The 24,091-nt window shown below is 41.4% G+C and overlaps 1 protein-coding gene and 1 long non-coding RNA gene across 4 annotated transcripts in view; one reads left to right on the top strand and one right to left on the bottom strand.

Annotated features, from left to right (window-relative positions):
- Positions 1 to 24,091, bottom strand: part of ATP5MG (ATP synthase membrane subunit g) — a 249,536-nt gene that overhangs the window by 107,704 nt on the left and 117,741 nt on the right. Inside the window, exon 1 of one of the 3 annotated variants that reach the window (XM_050758470.1) lies at positions 1 to 10. The exons of the other annotated variants lie outside the window; for them this stretch is intronic. The gene's annotated coding sequence lies outside the window, so the exon portion shown is untranslated. Of the gene's footprint in view, positions 11 to 24,091 lie in introns of those variants that run through there. 3 annotated transcript variants of the gene reach the window in all.
- LOC126936081 (uncharacterized) overlaps positions 1 to 24,091 on the top strand; it is a 184,068-nt gene that overhangs the window by 135,582 nt on the left and 24,395 nt on the right. The gene's annotated exons all lie outside the window — the stretch shown is intronic.

Below are 24,091 nucleotides of genomic sequence, written 5' to 3'. Positions count from 1 at the left end.
CCCCCTCCCGGGCTCGAGCGATCCTCCTGTCTTATCCTCCCAGGTAACTGGAATTGCAGGTGCCCACCTCCATGCCCAACTAATTTGTGTATTTTTGGTAGAGACAGAGTTTCACCATGTTGCCCAGGCTGATTTCGAACTCCTGAGCTCAAGCGATCTGCCCATCTTGGCCTCCCAAATTGCTGGGATTACAGGCATGAGCCACCACGCCTGGCCAAAACGAAAAAAGTTTTAATGATGGAAGTAATACGTGCATGTTAAAAACAATGCATATAGAAGGGCTGTATAACAATAGTCCCCCGTTCTACCTTACTTCACCCCTACACTTCTCCCTAGGGAAAACAACTTTTAAGTTTTTCAGCTTCTTTTTTTTTCTGGTGGTTACCTTCGTGTCTGTAAATGTGCATTGCTATCCATCGGGTTCTCTCGGAAACAACGATGGAGATTTGTGCAGGTGGCTCTCTGAGGAAGCACAGGAGCATTATCTGTAAGGGAGAGAGGGGTCACATCTGGCAGAGAGACGTGAACTGCGATGAGACATATCAGGAGCCTCAGCCAGAGCCATGGGGAGTTCTCAGCCTGGGATCACCTTCCCAAGTTATCCTGAATTGAGCAAAGCGGCCATGAAAAATACCTGAACTGGTATTTAGGTATTATGAATTGAGGCTCTGTGAAGTTGGGTGAGGCAGCTGCTTTTGCTGAGGGCAATGCCTTTGAAAGACCTCAACTGTCAGTCCTTGAGTACAAGAATCCCAGCAGCTGGGGGAGGAAGCAGCCCTGGGGTAGTGACCTGGGTGCAGCCACAGTATCCATGCAGTTTAACCCTTGCACTGCTTGGATCCATTCGCTTCATATAATAATTCCATCCCATCCTTAAACAGCCTTTTCAGGATTCTGGTTATCTGTTTTCTTGGAGAAGCTTTAAAAAGGAAAGTTTCCTAACAGGACAAATTACAGCCCCATTAGCACAGTTGTCCCAGGGCACATCTGATAGGTAACCCTTGTTCCCTATTCTGGATTGCTCCTAGCCTCAGCTAGCACCTCTGCTGACCTCAAGGAAGACACAGCTTGAGGAGTGTGAGCCCCTGGCCGTGTGGTCTTTTCAGGCTGTGTCTGCTGCACTTGCCCATTTACCATCAAAATTGCACTAAAAGATGCCCCAGGGGATCCCTTGGATTCTATCTGAGTTGTCTCTGCAGCCCTGCCTCCTCCTTATCATCAGATATGGAGAGATTCACTCTGCTGGGGGAGCAGATCTTTTTTTTTTTTTTTTTTTGCATGCTGGTCTCTTGGCAGTGGTGTAGCTTAAAGTTTAGTGGGTGCTGTGGTGAAAGTGTTCTGCCTCTGGAAACCATGGCCCCTGGAAACTCAGAGCCTAGTGTTAGCGGGACAGGAAGCACAAATTTCCTAAGTGGGTCACTGGAAGTAATGGTAAGCATGAATATTCCTACTTCTAACCTTTAGCTCTGGGACACATGCATTTTACCTTTTGGAGACATAGTATCATGTAACAGTCATTGGCTTAATATGTATATCACACGTCCTGAAGGATAGTGCCCAATCCTAGCAGGGTGTCATCTCTAAGTTGATACCTTAGCTATGTCTTCCAAAGACTATTCCACAGATTCATCAGGCTGGCAGCTTCTGGGTGGTGTGGATAGGGCCAGTGGATCCCATGGTCTTATGTCCACTGACACGTCTTTGCTTTAAAGTGGGTCCCGTGGTCTGTTGTGATGCTATGGAAGATCCAATGCTGACGGTTCAGACAGTATGTGAACTCTTGGATAGTACGGCTAGCTCAGGCACTGCGGGCAAGAGAATCAAACTCATACCCAGAATATGTCAAATGAATTGATCTGTCCTGTCAACGAATTGAGCCCTTTCCAGATTTTGGTTTGAGAAGGGTCCAATGTAATCCACTTGCAAAGAAATGACTGGTTGGTTTCCTTCAATGATGATGCTAAATTGGAGGCTCAGCACTGAACTCTGTTTTGGCAGTGGCAGTAGCTGGATCAAGCTTTGTGAGTGGAAGCCCACACTGTTGTGCCCAGGTCTAGCATTTACCATTGCCACCATAGCTACTACATTCATAACCCCACTGTTTGAGTGCTGGGATGGCCATGGACAGAGGCTAGTTGACTTTAACTGGCCAAGTCATTTTCTTCTACTTTGTGTTGTGGTGCCTCTTCCACGACGGATGTTCTCTGCTTGGTGTTCACTGCGACACAAAGATCTTTACACCTGGTAACGACTCCCATGGGTCCATACGCATGCCTCTTCCCCAGACTTTCTGTCCCCAATCTTCTACTCTTACTTGTTCCAGGCCCCTGATCAATAAATCAAGCCACTCACCCCTGCTCATGGATATCTATATATTCTGATATTAGGCCAGTTCTCTTTCCACATAAAGTGAATGAACATGTACAGTGGCAGAAGCTCTGCCCTTTGAGAGGATTTCCCTTTACTACTCTTTCTTTTTCTTTTCTTTCTTTTTTTTTTTTTTGAAACGGAGTCTCACTCTGTTGCCCAGGCTGGAGTGCTGTGGCACCATCTTGGCTCATTGCAACCTATGCTTCCAGTGCTCAAGCAATTCTTGTGCCTCAGTCTTATGAGTAGCTGGGACTACAGGCACGTGCCACCATGCCCAGCTATTTTTTTTTTTTTTTTTTGAGACGGAGTCTGGCTCTGTCGTCCAGGCTGGAGTGCAGTGGCCGGATCTCAGCTCACTGCAAGCTCCGCCTCCCGGGTTTATGCCATTCTCCTGCCTCAGCCTCCCGAGTAGCTGAGACTACAGGCGCCCGCCACCTCGCCCGGCTAGTTTTTTTTTTTTTTTTTTGAGACGGAGTCTCGCTGTGTCTCCCAGGCTGGAGTGCAGTGGCCTGATCTCAGCTCACTGCAAGCTCCGCCTCCCGGGTTCACGCCATTCTCCCGCCTCAGCCTCCCAAGTAGCTGAGACTACAGGCGCCCGCCACCACGCCCGGCTAGTTTTTTGTATTTTTAGTAGAGACGGGGTTTCACCATGTTAGCCAGGATAGTCTCGATCTCCTGACCTCGTGATCCACCCGCCTCGGCCTCCCAAAGTGCTGGGATTACAGGCTTGAGCCACCGCGCCCGGCCTGTATTTTTTAGTAGAGACGGGGTTTCACCGTGTTAGCCAGGATGGTCTCGATCGCCTGACCTTGTGATCCGCCCGTCTCGGCCTCCCAAAGTGCTGGGATTACAGGCTTGAGCCACCGCGCCCGGCCAGCCCAGCTATTTTTTTTTGTATTTTAGTAGAGACCGGGTTTCACCATGTTGCCCAGGGTGGTCTTGAACTCCCGAGCTCAGGCAATCCACCGCCTTGGCCTCCAAAAGTGCTGGGATTATAGGCGTGAGCCACCACACCCGGTTCCCTTTACTACTCTTTCAAGGTCGTCTCCTACTGGGAATGCAGGACTGCAGGACTGCAGCATTCCATTTTTGGCTTGCATCCACATACTAAGATGACATCTGTCAAGGAAGCTCAGGCTTTATTCTCCTCTGTCGGCTGTCTTCAAGAATAGCCCGCCAGGCAGCCACAGGTTCAACTGAAGGTGAAGTATTAGTGTAGTAGTGGTGGATGATGGAGGAGTCTGGGCCCTGTGCTTCTGCAGTTGCTGCTTGTGTCCTCTGTCACTGCTCATGCCTCAGCCAGACTGCATTCCTTCCATCTTGCAGTGGATTGTTGCGCCCACCCAACCTCATGACTTGGAAGGTCTGATACTGCTTAGCTTATAATGGGCAGATCCAGTTTAATGGTCAGTTGATGTCCCATTGTCAGTTACTCAACTTCTTCCTGTGTCTCTACTCTAGTAGCATCCCAAGAGCTGCTTTTCAAATGGCATATAATTCTCTGCTGCAGGTAGAATGGCCTTGTTCCCGAACCCTAGGTATCAACATTGTGATTCTCCTACTAGAACTTGCCATAAATTCCAAAAGCCATCTTTTCCCACCACAGATACTTCTAACTGCCACCAGGGTTACTGGTATGTGGCCCAAATTGCAGAGGGGCTTGTACCACAGCATGGACTTGCTGCAGAGCGCTTTACTGTTCTGGGCTCCATTCAAAGCTGTAAGAGCTTTATGTCACTTGGAAATGAAGAGGCCTATAAGGCATTGTCTTTCTTCATGGTGGGGATGGTGCAAGTATGATAACATAGCCTCTACTTTGGAAGAAATGGCCTGGATGGTCCAAGACCTTGCACTCTTAAAAAGGACACCTGGCCAGGCGTGGTGGCTCATGCCTGTAATCCCAACAGTTTGGGAGGCCGAGGTGGGTGGATCACCTGAGGTCAGGAGTTCAAGAGCAGCCTGGCTAACATGGTGAAACCCTGTCTCTACTAAAAATACAAAAGTTAGCCGGGCATGGCAGTGGGCACCTGTAATTCCAGTTACTCAGGAGGCTGAGGCAGGAGAATCGCTTGGGTCCGGGTGGCAGAAGTTGCAGTGAGCTGAGAGCATGCCATTGCACTCCAGCCTGGGCAACAGAGCGAGACTCTGTCTCAAAAAAACAAAAACAAAAACAAAAACCAAAAAGCAGAAATGTAAAGAGTATAATTGAACTGCTTGCAACGCATGGATAAATGCTTGAGGGAATGGATACCCCATTCTTTAGGCTGTGCTTATTTCACATGGATGTCTTTATCAATACATCTCATGTGCCCCATAAACATATACACTTACTAGGTGCCCACAAAAATTAAAAAAAAAATAATGCTGGTGCTTATTTATTAGAATGCATTGGCAAATCCTCTAGGCCCTCCTGAGGGACAGAGTCAGCTGGCGGGTTTTCTGGTATTTGAGAGGAGATTCATTCTAGCATGCTCACTCTCTGATCCTTTTCAGTCCTTTCTCCATAGTCTGCCACAGCATTTCAGACACTCTACTTCATTTAATGTGGGCCACCACTTTTACCAAACTTTCAAGAGCCTTCCTAGCAGCAGATTAAATCAGTCTCCTAGGGTGCATACCAGGTATTAAATCTCGTGTCATGAGAGCGCCCCCACATTGACAAAGCCTCTTCCATTCAGCTTTACATTCTACCCCACTTGATCCCCATGCCGCCCACAGGCAAATGCCCCAGGTCTTGCCAGTCCACATCAGTGGGGTCTTGGCATATCAATCTCTCTCTTCTCTCAGCAGCCCCAGCACTTCCTCAGTTGGGTCATCTTGAGAATTGACTCTAGTGATTGATCTGATGGCCAGGAGGGGAGGTGAGGGCAGATTCTGAGACAGGCTAATAATGTTGTCTTGTAAGGTACCTTCTTATATGAAGCCTAGGTCCAGCGGGTTCAGGGGAAACTGGAAGTTCAGGGGTCTCCATCACATTTGCTCAGCCTCAGGGTCCCATATCTTCCTTATCATGGCCCTGATTTTGGCATAAGCAACTTACCTAGGCTAAGAATTCCTCCTCTGAAATTCTTCCACTTTTATGGAGAGTGCCTTCTAGCTGCAGGAGATGAGGTCCTCTTTAAATCCTGCTAAGGAAGCCAGCCTCTGACTGACTTTGTTTTAAATTGGTGACTAATTGATATGAGCTTGTCATTTTCTCTCTTGAACATATCAGTGGTTCTAAGCAATGGTCACCCAATTTCACAGTCTTCATCGTTACTATTTACCTGAACTTCTCCCATACCAGGGGCATTTCATAAGCCAGTGTATTCCTTCCACCTTAATCTTGGCCCAGTTCACCACAGGGACTGTAGCTACTCCTACCATTGATGATGGGGTCTTCATTGCCATCTGATATTCAACTCCAGAATCCCATCTTTAAAATCTACTTTTAAGGACCACTTCTAGAACCAACTAGTTTAGGATTGGTCCCCCAGCAGCAGAGTTTGGGATTGCAGTTCTTGTTCAAGTGATTTGGTGAGGGAGCGCCCTCAGGTGAGTTCTGTAAGGGAGTAAGGACGGCACTGGATGGCACGTTAGAAGAGGAGAAACAGCTAGTTCAAAATGTGGGTTCAGCTGAGGTCCAGCCCTAATCTGATCTCCAGGGGAGCTCTGGAGCAAGAATGCCCCCACTGAGTTGTCCCACCTAGAGGCAGGAGACTGAAAATCTGTATTCCCCTATCTGTCAGTCATTGGCTGCAGGATGCCAGATAAGGCAGCTTCCTGGAGGTGGAGGGCAATTCTCAGGTGAAGAGTGTTGCTGTGAAGCTATTAGCAGTCAATACTCACAGAAGCCAGGGGATAGGTGCACTGAGCAGGTGAAGGGGATGCGACGGGGCACCAACAACACCTGCTACAGCATGCAGGTGCTACAGCATGCATCTCTAAACACTGATTTCCATTTCCTATCTGGTGAGTTTTATGTAAATGAAATCACTCATACCTTGTGTTTGGTGTCTTTTGGTCAACATTAGATTTCTGAGAATCTTATACGTTGTTGTTTGGGCTGTGTTCCACAAATTTTAATATGTTGTATTTTACTTATTCAGTTAAAATATATTCTAATTTCCATTGATTTATCTTTGACTCTTGGGATATTTTGAAGTGTATTGCTGGAATTGGCATTAAGAATAGACATAATTCAATAAAACAGAGTAGACAGCACAGAAAAGGACCCTAACATATATAAACAATTGATTTTCAAGGAAAGTGCCAGGATAATACAATGGGAGAAATGGTAGTCTTTTCAACAAATGGTTTAGGAAAAGCTAGATAGAAATCTGTAAGGAAAATAATGAATTTCAATCCTTACCTCAAACTATGTGGAAAAAGAGAGAGAGAGAGAGAGAGAGAACTTGAAATAAGGACCTAAATGTAAAAGCTAAAACTATAAAACTTGTGGAAGAAAACATAGGATAATATCGCTATAGCTTTGGAGTAGGCAAAGATATTTTGGGATACAAAAATAGTAATCATGAAAGGAAAAAAAGAATAAGTTATACTTTGTCAAAATTAAAAACTTCTGTCTTTTGAAAGATTCTATTAAAATGAAAAGGTAAGTCACAGACTAGGAGAAATAATTTACAATATGTGTATCTGACAGGGGACTTGCATTCAAAATATACAAGTAACTCTTACAAATTAGTAAGAAGAAGGCAGCCCGATAAAAAATTGGGCAAAGGATATAAGTAGGCACTTCATAAAAGAAGACATACAAATAGCCAAGAAGCACATGAAAATATTCTCAACATCATTAGCTGTCAGGGAAATGCAAATTCAAAACACAATGAGATACTACTATACACACTCTGAAATGGCTAAAATTAGGATAACTGACAATATTAAGTGTTGAAGAGGATGTGGAACAATTGGAGCTTTTTTACTTTGCTGGTGGGAGTGTGGAATGGTAAAACCACTTGAAATAACAATGGAAAAATGGTTTGTCAGTTTCTTATAAAGTTAATGTACTTTTATGTTATGACTCAGCAATACCATACCCAGGTTATTTACCCGAGATAAATGAAAACATGTGTCCACAAAAAGATATGTATATGAATGATCACAGCAGTTTTAAAAAAATAATAATGGCAAAAACCTGGAAACAGCCCAAATGTTCAACAAGAGATGAATGAATAAATAAATTGCAGTGCATTCATAGCATACTACTAAAGCAATACAAAGGAGCAAACTACTGATGCATACAACATGGGTACATCTTAAAAACTTTATTTTAAGTAAAGAAGCCAGACACAAAAGTGTATGTGCTGTATGGTTCCTTTTATATGAAAGTCTAAAACAGTAAGGTTTATTTATTATTATTTTAAAATTTATTTTCTTCTTTGTAGAGACAGCATCTCACCAGGTTACCCAGACTTTTTTGGACTCCTGGACTCAAGTGATCCTCTTGCCTCAGCTTCCCAATGCGCTGAGATTACAGGTGTGAGCCACTATGCCTGACTTAGAATAGTAATATTTAATTTACAGTGACGGAAAATTATTGGTTGGTTGGGGCTGGAGGTAGGTGGAAGATTGATTGCAAAGAGCCTTGAGGGGACCTTTAGGGGTGACAGAAATGTTTTGTATCTTAACTGGGGTGGTGGTTACACGAGTGTATACATTTGTCAAAATTCCCGAACTATATATTTAAAAGGGTGCATTTTATGGTATGTAAATCAAACCTCAAAAAAGAATGTACAAATAGACATATATACACTTACAGGAGAATGACTACAGAACAATGTCAAAGTAATAGATCACAGAGTAAAAGGGGAGGGGCAAGGATTGGTTGGTTGTTTTTTTCATTCTAAGCCTTCAGCAAATTGAATTTTTTTTTTTTTTTTTTTTTTTTTTTTTTTCCGGAGACAGGGTCTTGCTCTGTCACCCAGGCTGGAGTAGAGTGACATGATGTAGGCTCATTCCTGAGCCTCCCAGGTAGCTGGGACTACAGGCATGTGCCATGCCCAGCTAATTCTTTTAATTTTGTAGATATGGAGTCTCGTTATGTTGCCCAGGCTGGTCTCAAACTCCTGAGCTCACAAGTGCTGGGATTATAGGCATGAGCCACTCTGCCTGGCCAAGCAAACTGATTTTTTTTTAAAACAATGTCCTTATACTTCTTCACTAAAAAAATTAAGCGTAAATGAGAGGTAAAGAGGTAGAGTTGGAATGTAGACATCTCTTTTGAGAAGTTTTTCAGCGAAAGAGCAGAGAATGGGGCTTTGGTTGGAGGGGATGTGATTTCATGGGAATTCTTTTTTTAATGATAGATACATAAAACTAGGTAAGAACTCAATATGCTTATATCTTTTTTACAATTATAGAACCAAAAGGAATTTACAAGTTAAATCTAAAAAAATTCAAAACTAATTCAATTTAATGATATAAAAAAGACAGAATTGCACAGTATAATCTTTACCATGTACAATGCAAATGTATATTTATGAAAATGACTGGAAAAAAACTACAGTAAAATGCCTACAAAGATGGAACATGAATATAAATAGAACAATTTACATTTTCTTCCTATACTTTTCTACATGTTTGAAATTTTCTGTAATGAATATTTATTACTTATATAATGAAAGATAAGCATTTAAAAAAGAAAAGGATAATTGATGCTAATTTTCAAATAGGTATGAATCTAATGTGCATATATATAATATATATATATATATTTGAAACAGTCTCACTCTGTCACTCAGGCTGGGGTGCAGTGGCATGAACATGGCTCACTGCAGCCTCAACCTTCTGAGCTCAAGTGATCCTCCTCCCTCAGCCTCCCAAGTAGGTAGGACCACAGGCATGTGCTACCACACCCAGCTATTTTTATTTTTATTTTTATTTTTAAGTTTTGTAAAGATGAAGTCTCCGTATGTGGTCCAGGCTGGTCTTGAACTCCTGGGCTCAAACGATCCTCCTGCCTTAGCTTCCCAAAGTGCTGGGATTACAGGAATGAGTCACTGCACCCTGCCTAATGTGCATGTATTTTTGATATCAGCATGTGGACACACCCATCCTGCTTTTCCTAGCATTCACATGTCTTACTTATTTATGCATTTATTTGTTAATTTTTGCTTCTTTTGACTCAGTCCTCATGTCATTCATGCTTCTGTTCCTAGGTCCTCTCCTTAGCTTGAAGTCCTTTCCCTTCCAGCACCATACAGTTCTCAATTAGTTGAGATGGCACAGCCCAGAACAACAACTGGCCACCTAACTGTAATATAGTGCTTCTCAACTGGTAAGACACATGCCCCTTCCTATAACAACTATTCTGTAACATCCCCTTTACTAGGCTGAAAGGAAATCACAGAAAAGAAAGCGAGCCTCCACACACAATTTTCCCTCAAATCAATACAGTGCTCCTTGTAAAGAAGAAATACAAGAAGTGTATAATGAAATAAATCCTTTGGCATGATTCCATTACAAGACAGAATAAGAGTCAGATTCTTGCCGTGTATGTATTATCCATGTAAATGCTCAGCTTCAAATGTATGCTATTGGGTGGTGCTGGTGACTCAAATACCACGGGTGCTTTAGTAATGTAATTTTCAAAAGCAGTAAACAACGATTGGTAAAGCTCTGAACAAAACAATCTTCCTTTAAATTATATGGTAGTTGCATGCTTGGAAAATTCAACATATATTAAAACCATGCAAAACATATTGAGTAAAATGGAGCTAGGGTCTAGGATCAGATATTACACATTTCGGTTTTCCAGCTTCATTAATGTCCCATGTGCCATTTGAAAGTCGTGTGGGATGTAGGACAATTCTTTGTTTTGCTGAACTGTTCCCATGCATTGCAGGATGCCAGCATTTCTAGCTCCTAACCACTAAATGCCTCTAGCATCTCTCAAAAACAATCCCACATATTTCCAAAACATCTTCCGGGGAACCGTGCCATCTCAGTTAAGAATCACTGTTTAGAACCTTCCTTCCACCTCGGTTTGCAGAACCAAGAATCGAGATCCCTCCCAACGTGGACAGAAGGAGGCAGCAACTGACTGGAAAATCAGTATTATGGACATGAATATACTTGGCATGAGGTGTCCTTTGCCCTTACTCAACCTGCACCACAAGCCTCTGGACCAGCTTGAAGCCTGCTCTGATTTCTGGCACTCTACTTAATCATGTTCTCCTCTCTGGCCTCCCAAATGATTCCTATCTCCTCTCAGGTTCCAGCAAACTTTCAGTCCTCAAGCAGTGGCCCTATTTTTTTTTCAGAATTGTTATTTTTTAAAAAAATTGTGGTAAAACACAAATAACAAAATTTATCATCTTAACTGTTTTAAGTATACAGTTGAGTAGTGTTAAGTCCATTCACAATTTTGTGCAATCAATATCTAGAATTTTTTTATCTTGCAAAACTGAAACTGTATACCCATTAAACATTCCCCTGCCCCCTCTGATATAGTTTGGATGTGTGTCCCTGCCCAAATCTCATGTTGAATTGTAATCCCCAATGTTGGAGGTGGGTCATGGATCATGGGGGTGGATTTCTCATGAATGGTTTAGCACCATTCTCTTGGTGCTGTCCTCGTGATAGTGAATGAATTATTTCGAGATCTGGCTGTTTAAAAGGGCAGCACCTCAGCCAGATGTGGTGGCTCACGCCTGTAATCCTAGCACTGTGGGAGGCTGAGGCGGGGAGATCACCTGAAGCCTGGCCCACATGGTGAAACCCCGTCTCTACTAAAAATACAAAAATTAGCTAGGCATGGTGGTGCATACCTGTAATCCCAGCTACTCGGGAGGCTGAGTCATGAGAATTGCTTGAACCCGGGAGGCGGAGGTTGCAGTGAGCCAAGATTGTGCCATTGCACTCCAGCCTGGGGAAAAAAGAAAAAAAAAAGGGTGTGGCAACTTGCTGGTTCTCTGTTTTTCCTGCTCTTGCCATGTGATGTGCCTGCTTCTCCTTTGTCTTCCACCATGATTGTAAGTTTCCTGAGGCCTCCCCAGAAGCCAAGCAGAAGCCAGCATCATACTTCCTGTACAGCTTGCAGAGTACCATAAGCCACATAAATCTCTTTTCTTAATAAATTACCCAGTCTCAGGTATTTCTTTATAGCTATTTGAGAATGGACAAATACACCCCCAAAGCTGCAACAAACATCTATGTACATGTCTCTTCAGCAACTATAGCTGCAGGATAAGCTACTAGAAGAGAGATTGCTGAACCAAAGGATACCTGTACTTACAATTTAGACAGATATTTGTAAATTACCCTTCCAAAAAGTCATACCAATTTATATTAACACTGGGTATAAATGTTACTCTTTCATTACATCTTTGTTAACCCTGGGAATTTTTTTTCTTTCTTAAAAAGTGGTTTGTATTTTAATCTAAATTAATCTAACTAACATAATAGTCTAATAGTATTGTAAAGTTTATAATGAAAACTAACAATCTCCTGCCCGCCTCCTCCACTCCTTAACCATCTGGAATTGATTTTGTGTACCATGTGAACTAGAGATTCAATTTCATTTTTTCCCCTCTGGCATTTTTCCAAGCTCCATGTTTTGAACATATTCTCCTTTCCCCACTGATCTGCTTATGCCACCTCCATCATATATCAAATTTTCATATGCATGAAGGCCTGACTTATAGGCTATGCATTGTCTCATCAGTTAATTTTTCTATCCTTACATCAATACCACATCATCTTAATTATTATATTTATAATAAGTCCTGGCATAGATTTATTCCTTGCCCTGCTCTTCCTTTTCCTGGCTATTCTTGGCTTTTTACTTCTCCATATAAATTTTAGAATCATAAGTTTCATGAAAAACCCTGCTGTGATTCTGATAGGAAATGAAACAAAGTTATAGATCAATTTGGAGGGAATTTATATCTTTATGATATTATTATATGGTTTAAAATATATGAATATGACATAGCTCTCTGTTATTATTACTATTTTTTTGAGACAAGGTCTCACTCTGTTGCCCAGGCTGCAGTGCAGTGGCATGATCTCAGCTCACTGCAGCCTCAACCTCCTGGGTTTGAGCAATCCTCCCACTTCAGCCTCCAAAGTAGCTAACACTACAGGTGCACACCACCATGCCCAGCTAATTTTTTGTATTTTTTGAAGAGAAGAAGTTTCGTTATGTTGCCTAGGCTGGTTTGAAACTCCTAGGTGCAAGTGATCCACCCGCCTCGGCCTCCTCAAGTGTTGGGATTACAGGCGTGAGTCACCATGCCTGACTTATGAAGGTATTTTTAAATGTCACTAAAGTTTTATAATTTCCTTTGTGTAGGTCACACATATTTTTATTAGATTTATTCTTAGGTATTAGATATACTCTGATAATATAGTATGTAGTATTTTTTTAAAAGCTATGTATTTTTGGCTGGGCACAGTGCCTGACGCCTGTAATCCCAACACTTTGAGAGGTATGCAGGCGGATCACTTGAGGTCAGGAGTTCGAGACCAGCCTGGCCAACATGGAGAAACCTGGTCTCTAATAAAAATACAAAAAACTGGGTGTGGTGGCTTACTCCTGTAATCCCAGTTACTCAGGAGGCTGAGGCAGGAGAATCGCTTGAACCCAGGAGGTGGAGGTTGCAGTGAGCCGAGACTGCGTCACTGTACTCCAGCCTTGGCCGGCAGAGGGAGACTCCATTAAAAAAAAAAAAAAAAAAAAAAAGTTTTTTTTTTTGTTGTTGATTGTTGTTGCCTTATGGAAATGCTTTTAATATTACGTATACTGGTATAATACTCAGTTTCATTGCTAAATTCTATTATTCTTAAACATTTGTCTATATTCTTTTGCTTTGTCAATGTAAAAAGTCATGGCATCTGCAAACAATTACAGCTTTATTTTCTCTTTTTTTGTTCTGTAAGCTTCTAATTTGTTTTTCTTGTACTGTACCAGATGGGGCCTCCAATATAACACTGAATAGCCGCAAAGATATTAGGCATTCTTCTTTAATTATTGACTTGGGAATTATCTAATATGTCTCCACTTAGAATAATATTTGTCATGGGGGTTTAATAGTTACTCTTTATCAGGTTAAGGAATTCCCTTCTAATTCTAATTTATAAAGAGTTTTTATCCTGAATAGGCATGGGATTTTAGCCAATATTTTTTCTGGTTCTATAGACAGGTTCATATGGTTTTTCTCTTTTAAGCTGTTTATACGATGAATTACATTTATAGATTTCCTGATATTAAACCACTGGTATGTAACTGAAATAAGTCCTACTTGGTAGTGGTGTATTATCTTTTTAAAATTTTTACCCATTTGAGTCAACTTGCTAATTTTTTTTTTTTTAGAATTGTAGTCTTTATTTTTCATGAGATAAATTGGCTTGGAATTTTTTTCTTAAGTGTCCTTATCTTATTTTCTTTCGTATCAGTGTTATAATGGCCTCAATAAATGAGTTGAGGAACATTTTATTTCTTCTATTTTCTGGAAGAATTTAGTTTTTTTTCTGGCATTCTATTTTATTTAACACTCATTCACTTGTTTTTCAGCTTCCAAATTTTTATTCCGTTTCTTGTCTGCTATTATTCTCTTATTGTCCTTATCTTTTATGGGTATATGCCATTTGAACGGGCTTTCTGGGAGATAAAAGGAGTGAAATACATGTGTGTTCACTTTGCCATGTTTAACCTAAAATCTGGTATTTCTGTTTCCTTTCCCATTAATTAATCTATAAAGTTTGACTAATGGAGAGTTGATTGTATAAAGAGTAGATTGAAGTCTGAGCCTGGGTATTTAATTTTAAATTGTTCATTTTAATGGAAAAACTGAGAAGCCTATACAGTCATACTTCAGAGATATTGCAGGTTTAGTTCCAAACCACTACAATAAGGTGAGTACTGCAATAAAGTGAGTCACACAAATTCTTTGGTTTCCCAATGCCGATAAAAGTTATGTTTACACTATACTGTAGTCCACTAAGTGTGTATAGCATTATGTACATACCTTAATTAAATAATATACATACATAATGTACATACCTTAATTAAAAATACTTTTTTGCTTTAAAATGCTATTGATCCACTGGGCGTGGTGCCTCACACCTGTAATCCCAGCACTTTGGGAGCCCGAGGCAGATGGATTGCTTGAGCTCAGGAGTTCGAGACCAGCCTGGGCAACATGACGAAACCCTCTCTCTACAAAAAATACAAAAATTAGCTGAGGTGGTGGTGTGTGCCTGTAATCCTAGGCTGAGGATTACAGTTTGGTGGCTGAGGCAGGAGGATCACTTGAACTTGGGAGGTGGAGGCCGCAGTTAGCTGAGATTGCGCCACTGCACTCCAGCCTAGGCGACAGAGTGAGACCCTGTCTTAAAAAAAAAAAAAAAAAAAAAAAAAAGCATGAATCATCTGAGCTTTCAGCAAGTCATAATCTTTTTTGCTGGTGAGGGTCTTGCCTCCATGTTCATGGTTGCTGACTGATCAGGATGGTGGTTGCTGAAGGTTGGGGTGGCTGAGGCAAATTAAAAAAACAAAACAAAACAATGAAGTTTGCTGCATTGATCGACCCTTCCTTTCATGAAAGATTTCTCTGTAGCATTCAATGCTGTTTGCTAGCATTTAACCTACAATAGAGTTTCTTTCAAAATTGGAGTCAATCCTCCAAACCCTGTCACTGCTTTACCAATTATGTTTATCTATTATTCTAAATTCTCTATTGTCATTTCAACAATGTTCATAACATCTTCACTAGGACTAGATTCCATTTTAAGAAACCACTTTCTTTGCTTACACATACGAAGCAACTCCTCATCCATTAAAGTTTTATCACGAGATTGCAGCAACTCAGTAATATCTTCGGTCTCTACTTCTGATTCCAGTTCTCTTGCTATTTCCACCACATCTGTAGTTACTTCCTTCACTGAAGTCTTGAACCCCTCAAAGTCATCCATGAGGGTTGGGATCAACTTCTTCCAAACTCCTGTTAAAGTTGATATTTTGACCTCCTCTCAAGAATCATGAATGCTCTTAAATGGCATCTAGAATGGTGAATCCTTGGCAGAAGTTTTTCAATTTCCTTTTCCCAGATCCATCCCACTATCTATGATTGTTATAGCCTTTAAAAATGTAGTTCTTAAATAATAAGACTTGAAAGTCAAAATTACTCTTGGATCCATAGGCTGCAGAATAGATGTTGTGTTGGCAGGCATGAAAACAACAGTAATATCTCTTTGTACATTTCCATCAGAGCTCTTTGGTGACAAGGTGCATTGTCAATGAGCAATAATATTTTTTAAAATAATCTTTTTTAGGGGGGCAGTAAGTCTTAACAGTGGGCTTAAAATATTCAGTTAACCGGCCGGGCGCTGTGGCTCACGCCTGTAATCCCAGCACTTTGGGAGGCCGAGGTGGGCAGATCACGAGGTCAGGGGTTTGAGACCATCCTGGCTAACACGGTGAAACCCTGTCTCTACTAAAAATACAAAAAATTAGCTGAACGTGGTGGCAGGTGCCTGTAGTCCCAGCTACTCGGGAGGCTGAGGCAGGAGAATGGCATGAACCCGGGAGGCAGAGCTTTCAGTGAGCTGAGATCTTGCCACTGCACTCCAGCTTGGGCGACAGAGCAACACTCCATCTCAAAAAAAAAAAAAGAAAAAAAAGAAAAAAAAAAAAAAGAAAGAAAAGAAAAAGAAAAAAAATTCAGTAAACCATGCTAGAAACAGATGTGCTGTCATCCAGGCTTTGTTGTTCCATTTATAGAGTTCAGACAGAGTAGATTTAACATCATTCTTAAGGGCCCCAGGGTTTTTAGAATGGTAAATGATAAATAAGTCACCAGCTGCATTAGCCACTATCAAGAGACTCAGCCTGTCTTTGAAGCTTTGAAGCCAGGCATTGACTTCTCCTCTAGAGCTATGAAAGTCCTAGATGACATCTTCTTCCAACGTAAGACTGTTTTGTCTACATTAAAAATTTTTTTTAACTTAAAAAGATTTTATGGCTGGGCATGGTAGCTCATGCCTGTAATCCAAGCACATTGGGAGGCCAAGGCAGGCGGGTCACCTGAGGTCAGGAGTTTGAGACGAGCCTGGCCAACATGGTGAAACTCTGACTACTAAAAATACCAAAAAAAAAAAAAAATTAGCCGAGCATGGTGGTGCGTGCCTGTAATCCCAGCTACTGTGTCATGCACATCCACGTGAAGAGACCACCAAACAGGCTTTGTGTGAGTAATAAAGCTTTTTAATCACGTGGATGCAGGAAGGCTGAGTCTGAAAAGAGAGTCAGCAAAGGGACATAAGGGTGGAGCCGTTTTATAGGATTTGAGTAGGTAAAGGAAAATTAAAGTCAAAGGGAGGTTGTTCTCTGGCGGGTAGGAGTGGGGGTCACAAGGTGCAGATGAGTCACAAAAATAATTTAACAACCTTGTGGCAGTGTATCCTTAATGCCCAGATTGTGGGGGAGCTTTTTGAGCCAGGATGAGCCAGGAAAGGGAATTTCAGAAGATAATGTCATCACTTAAGGCAAGGACTGGCCATTTTCACTTCTTTTGTGGTGGAATGTCATCAGTTAAGGCAGGGGCAGGGCATTTTCACTTCTTTTGTGATTCTTCAGTTACTTCAGGCCATATGGGCGTATAGGTGCACGTCACAGGGGATGCGATGGCTTGGCTTGGGCTGAGGCCTGGCACTCAGGAGGCTGAGGCAGGATAATTGCTTGAACCTGGGAGATGGAGGTTGCAGTGAGCCAAGATTGTGCCACTGCACTCCAGTCTGGACTACAGAATGAGACTCTGTCTCAAAAAAAATAATAAAATAAAATAAATAAATAAATAAATAATAAAAAATTTGAGACAGGATCTTGCTTTCTTGCCTATACTGGAGTGCAGTGGCACAATCATAGCTGGCTGCATCCCCAAACTCCTGGGCTCAAGTGATCCTGCCATCCCAGCCTTCTGAGTAGCTTGGACTAGAGATGTGCACCACCATGCCCAGTTTTCTTTCTCGTTTTTTCTTTTTTTTTTCTTTTTTCTTTCTTTTTTAAGATGGGATCTCACTCTGTTGCCCAGGCTGGAGTGCAGTGGCATGATCATAGCTCACTGCAGCCTCCTGGAACTCCTGGGTTCAAGCGATTCTCCTGCCTCAGCTTCTCAAGTAGCTGGGACTACAGCTATATGTCACCATGCCCAGCTAATTTTTTATTTTTTTTGTAGAGATGGGGTCTCACTGTGTTGCCCAGGCAGTTCTCGAACTCCTGGCCTTAAGTGATCCTCCCACTTCAGCCTCCCAAAGTGCTGGGATTACAGGTGTGAGCCCCTGCACCCAACTACATTGAAAATCTGTTGTTTAGTGTAGCCACCTTCATCAATTATCTTACCTGGATCTACTGAATAACTTGCTGCAGCTTCTACATCAGCACTTGTTGGTCTACCCTGTACTTTTATGTTATAGAGATGGCTTCTTTCCTTAAACCTCATGAACCAACCTCTGCTAGCTGCGAACTTTTCTTCTGCAGCTTCCTCACCTCTCTCAGGCTTCATAGAATTGAACAGAGTTAGGGCCCTGCCCTGGATTAGGCTTTGGCTTAAGGAAAGGTTGTGGCTGGTTTGATCTTCTATCCAGACCACTCACACTTTCTCCATATCAGCAATACAGCTGTTTTACTTTCTTATCATTCATGTATTCATTTGAGTAGCACTTTCAATTTCCTTTAAAAACTTTTCCTTTGCATTGACAACTTGGTTAGCTGTTTGGTGCAAGAGGCCTAGCTTTCTGCCTATCTCTGCTTTCCATATGCCTTCCTCACTAAGCTTAATCATGTCTAGTTTTTGATTTAAAGTGAGAGACATGCGACTGCCTTTCACTTGAACACTTAGAGGCCACTGTAGGGTTCACTTGGCCTGATTTCAATATTGTTGTGTCTCAGGCAATAGGGAGGCCTGAGAAGAGGGAGAGAGATTGGGGACTGGCTGGTCTGTGGAGCAGTCAGAACACACAAAACATTTTCTGATTAAGTTTGCCATCATGTATGGGCATGGCTTGTTGTGTCCCAAAACGAATCTTTCATGTTACAGTAGTAACATCTTGAACAAGCTAGAAATGTCAGAATTACTAAAACATGACCCAGAGACACAAAGTGAGCACATGCTGTTGGAAAATGATTTGCTCTACATGGGGTTGTTACAAACCTTCAATTTGTAAAAAACACAATATCTGCAAAGTGCAATAAAGTGAAGTGCAATAAAGTGAGGTCTGCCTGTATAGCATAAAGCAGCAGATGAGTCACAAAAATAATTTAACAACCTTGTGGCAGTGTATCCTTAATGCCCAGATTGTAGGCTCAAACACCATTTCCCACTAAAAGGAATCAGGGATCCTTGAAGAATTGTGGATGATTTTAAGTCTATGGCAAGAAGTGTTCAAGATGAGCCTGGAACATCTTGTCATGTGGGTCAAAAGGACTGTCACATGAGGAATTACCTTGATGCAATGATAACCTTCTAACATATTACATAACAAGCTATCCCAGAGGTCACAGAACAGAATGGCTCACAGACAAAATTACGATCCTGAATCACTTGGTTTATCAACTCAATTAAAACGTTTAGTAAGAAGCAATGGTAAAGAGATGAGGAAGGTTAACACCCTTAGCACAGGGTGGATGAAGCACCCTATGTGACTCCTGTGTTATATAATGCTCATATGCCCAATCTTTCTACTGCATCAGCCTTCCCCACTGATGGTTACAAGGACCCGAGTTGTGATGAGCAAGAGGACTCAGCAGGTTGACTGGGGCTGGACCCCAAACAATCTTGCTCTATTGTAGGAAGATGAGGGCAAGAATCCTTGGCTTCAGCTCTAGCTTGCCAATTACCCAGTTGGCCAGCTATGGGTTTTATCTGCATATCTCAGGCAGAGGATGCAGATTGCCAGAATGGGTGTCACAAAGGGATGGCTGGTTTAAAATTTTGTGAATATTCAGTGCCTCATAAATATCTGGTGTTTCATGTGTCTTGTGTCTACTTGGTCTGTCCATTCCATCCCTTCGTACATCAGCAAAATCTGCTCTACCTACCAAGGTATAACATGTCTTACACGCTACTTCCTTCTACACTTAATTTCATCTAGTCTCCATATTTGTTTCCTTCTCTTACTTTCTGTAGCAGACTTTAACATTCATAAAGAATACAGCGGCCGGGCGCGGTGGCTCAAGCCTGTAATCCCAGCACTTTGGGAGGCCGACATGGGCAGATCACGAGGTCAGGAGATCGAGATCATCCTGGCTAACGGTGAAACCCCGTCTCTACTAAAAAAAATACAAAAAACTAGCCGGGCGAGGTGGCGGGCGCCTGTAGTCCCAGCTACTTGGGAGGCTGAGGCAGGAGAATGGCGTAAACCCGGGAGGCGGAGCTTGCAGTGAGCTGAGATCCGGCCACTGCACTCCAGCCTGGGCGACAGAGTGAGACTCCGTCTCAAAAAAAAAAAAAAGAATACAGCAAACACACCTTACAAGGATGCACTTGAAGTTGGAAGACCCTCTTCCAACTTGAAGAGGCTCCCGATGGCCAAAGATGAGATAATTTGAGAATCAATAAGAATAATAATGATGAGGTTTGAAACATATCAAATGTTTTTAATGCTGTTTAGCTTTCAATTTAAAGTGAGAGGCGTGTTAACTACCTTTCACTTGAACACTTAGAGGCCGTTGTAGGGTTTAATTGACCTAATTTCAATATCATGTGTCTCAGAGAATCGGGAGGCCTGTGAAGAGGGAGAGAGACTGGGGAATGGCCAGTCATTATGTCACAATGTCATTATGCATTATAACACTAAAAACAAAAAACTCTCATTGCTAATCATTGGAAGATGCTAGTGAACCAATGCATGTGCTCAAAATTGATCTTTTCTATACGAACGATCCCAGTGAGTAGTCACTTAGTAGATGAGGGAGTTTCTCTTTCTAGAAATAGTCTAGTTAATAAATAAAGTAGGGATGATATGATTAGAAGATCATCACTTTGCACACCAAATGAATGAATGGATCTGGGCACTGAGCATCAAAGGCTACTGACATCAAACACACAAAAGAGACAACCACATACTATATTCCTCCTGAAGGAAGACCACAACACTGCCTGTGAGGTAGTCTTGCTTTAAAAAAGTCAGATTTCAATCTGATTGAGTCGTAGTTCAGTCCACATCAATAGTTTTCAAGGAGTGGTCAGCATTAATCACACAGGAAGTTGCCGGAAATGCATACTTTTGGGACTTTCCTAGACCAGAATCCGAAACTCTGAAGATGGGGCCCAGCAACCTGTTGTAACAAATTGTTCAGGTGATTCTGATGCTCACTAAAAATGGAAAACTACTGCTTTAAATATAATACTAATTTATATGAAATACAGAGGAACATATTAAACAACACCCTGGTGATGCAGGCAAAAAAAAAAAAAAAAATACATGCTGTGGGAAACCATCAGACAAATGACTCAGTTTATTTAAATGTAAATTGCAAGGAAATAAAAAATAATAAGGAATAATAATAAAAGATAATAAGGAACCCATAGATTAAGAGAGATCTAGGAAACATAAAGACCAATTGCAAATTTTAGACTTTATTTGGACCTTAATTCAAATAAACAAATTGTAAAAACATGTTATAACATTTATGAGATAACTAGAAATTGTAACACTGGTTATTTGATATTTAGGAAATGTTAATTCTCTTAGACTATGATAATGGAGACTGGGTGTGGTGGCTCAGGCCAGTATTCCCAGTGCTTTAGGAGGGAGAGGCAGGAGGATTGCTTGAGGCCAAGAGTTCAAGACCAGCCTGAGCAACATAGACAGACTGTCTCTACTATGAGATTTAAAAAAAAATTAGCCAGGGATGGTGGTGCACTCCTGCGGTCCCAGCTACTTGGGAGGCTGAGGCAAGATAATTGATTGCACCACTGTACTCCAGCCTGGGTGACAGAGCATGACTCTGTCTCTAAAAATATAAAATAAAATAAAATAAAATATGATAATGGTGTTCAAGTATTTAAATAATTAAATGGGGGGCCATTAGGCTGAGGTGGCTGTAACTAAGTTCCCACTAAGCAAGCTAAAACCTAACTCAGTTTCATTTCCCGTAAGCAGTTAATTTAAAAGAAACTTAGCCAATCACAGAAGGCCAACTGGGCATTAGTTATATTGTCTTTAACTTCCTATTGGATAGTTCAAATAAGGCAATTACTGAAAGTTTAACCAATCAAATAATTTCTTTGCTCAGCTTCTGCATTTACCCTATTAGAGCCTTCCCCTCTTGCTCCGTCCTCAAAGCCCAAACCATTTCCAGTTTGGAGCAGCCCGATCAATGAATTGCTGTTTGCTCAAATAAATTCTTCAAAGTTTCAACGTGTGTCAAAGTTTATCTTTTAACAGAAGGTATATTTATGGGCAAAATGATATGGTATCTTCCATTTGCTTCAAAATAATATAGGATGGGTGGATAAAGACACAAATGAAAAAAAAGTTGACCATGGGTTGCTGATAATAAGGGATAGAACTGCCAAATTGAGCCCTAATTTTTCCATTTATTTTCTAGCCAGAGTGAGCTGAGTAGCTGGGTAACCTGCTTCATCTCTGTCATCCTCATTTTCCTCATCTAAAGAAGATGAGGAAAATTGGGTAAAATAGAATAGTGAGAATTAAATGATACAATGTATTCAAATGCTTTGCAAAGAGCTTTGCAGATGGAAGGTTCTATTATCAGGGGTGTGACTTCCATGAAGCTAAATATGGCATCTTCATATATTTTTTCAGCACAGTGTTGGACATATAACAGGTGCTCTATAATTATTCAGTGTCAGTTTTTAAATTCAATTTAAGTATTATTTGGTAGATGAATGAATGGGTGTATTCCAAATCCTAGGTTTCAGCCCAACATAGTGCCATTCTTGATCATTAACTTAGTAATTCAAACATATAAAGAGTGAATAAAAGTACACATTCTAACAATTAGTATTTAATTAGTGTTTATTATTTAATCAACATTATCAATTAGCTTTAATTTAATCATGTTCAAATAGAATCTATTATAATACAGATTACATTTGCTCCTTTCCTTTTATGGTTGCTCCCAGGCTGAAAACAGAGGAAGGTGGGAAGCCCTTGTTCAGTGTAGATATCCCAGTCTTAGAGATTATCTTCACTTAGATATAAAGATAAGCCAGTTAAAGCTGGGACTGAGTTTTAGGTTGCCACTCCACTTCTTTAGTAAACTTCTTTAGGTTCCAACAGAGGGAGCTCCATACTGCTTAGCATCACTGCAGTGTGGGGCACACAGATGCTTCAGTAAGAACACATTCACTCATCCAGCAAGTGAGTATCGAGCATCTACTATGTGCCTAACAGTTAGGTGTTGGGGATACAGAGACATGAACCCTGCCCTGAAGGGATTCAGTCTACAGTAGAGGCAGACGTGTAAACAAGTAATGACCACACAGTGCAGCAAGGGCTATAATAAAGGTGTCCCAAGGTGCTAAGGGAACTATTAACTCCAGGTCCAGGGGACAGGGAAGGCTTCATGGAATGTGAGCTTAATTTTGAAAGGCAAATAAGAGTTGATCAGCTGGATAAAGTAGACAGAACATATGTACAAATACATATGTGGAGGTAAGAACAAGCATGTTATTAGTTTGCCATAGTGATGAATAAGGCTTAAGGAGCCTGGAAAATGGGGAAAGAGGGGCTGGTTAGTTGACAGGGGCAGATCATGAAAGGCCTTAATCTGTGAATTAAGAAGAGCCAGTTAATGTATACATCCAGCTCAATAAGATAAGAGACCTTAAAGTAAATGGAAAATTATACCTTTATTATACTTCTGCACAAAACAGTTTTTAAAGAGTTTTTTGTTGTTGTTGTTGTTGTTGTTTGTTTTGTTTTTTTTTGAGACAGAGTCTTACTCTGTTGCCCAGGCTGGAGTGCAGTGGCATGATCTCGGCTCACTGTAACCTCCGTCTCCCGGGTTCAAGCAATTCTCCTGTGTCAGCCTCCTGAGTAGCTGGGACTACAGGTGTGCACCACCAAGCCCAGCTAATTTTTGTATTTTTAGTAGAGACAGGGTTTCACCATGTTGGCCAGGATGGCCTTGATCTCCTGATCTAATGCTCTGCCCACCTCGGCCTCCCAAAGTGCTGGGATTACAGGTGTGAGCCATCAATCCTGGCCTAAAGAGCTTTTAAAGAGAATTTTGTCTTTTAAAGAATCTTCAGGGGCCATTTATGCACTTCACAAGTCATCATATTTATGATTTTATACTCAGTGCCTAGTTTGGTCATTCACTTTCTCACTTTCTTTGGATTTGATCTACATGACTTTTAAATGTGTCCAAAAATCAAGCCCATTCTCAAAAGCATGAAGATTTGCCATCATTAAAAATCTCAAGGCTGGGTGCAGTGGCTCATGTCTGTAATTCTAGCACTTTGGGAGGCTGTGGTGGATGGATCACTTGAGGTCAAGAGTTCGAGACTAGGCTGGCTAACATGGTGAAATCCTGTCTCTTCTAAAAATACAAATAAAGTACAGAATTAAGCAGGCATGGTGGCACGTGCCTGTAGTCCCAGCTACTAGGGAGGCTGAGGTGGGAGAATCGCTTGAGCCCAGGAGGCAGAGGTTGCAGCGAGCCGAGACTGCGCTACTGCACTCCAGCCTGCGCAACAGAGCAAGACCCTGGTTTAAAAAAAAAAAAAAAAAAATCGAAAAATATTATGAT

The sequence above is a fragment of the Macaca thibetana genome, chromosome 14 (genome assembly GCF_024542745.1).
Source record: "Macaca thibetana thibetana isolate TM-01 chromosome 14, ASM2454274v1, whole genome shotgun sequence".
Classification (NCBI taxonomy): domain Eukaryota; kingdom Metazoa; phylum Chordata; class Mammalia; order Primates; family Cercopithecidae; genus Macaca; species Macaca thibetana.
Note: the sequence above shows the minus strand (reverse complement) of the source record. Positions and strands in the feature narration are given on the sequence as shown.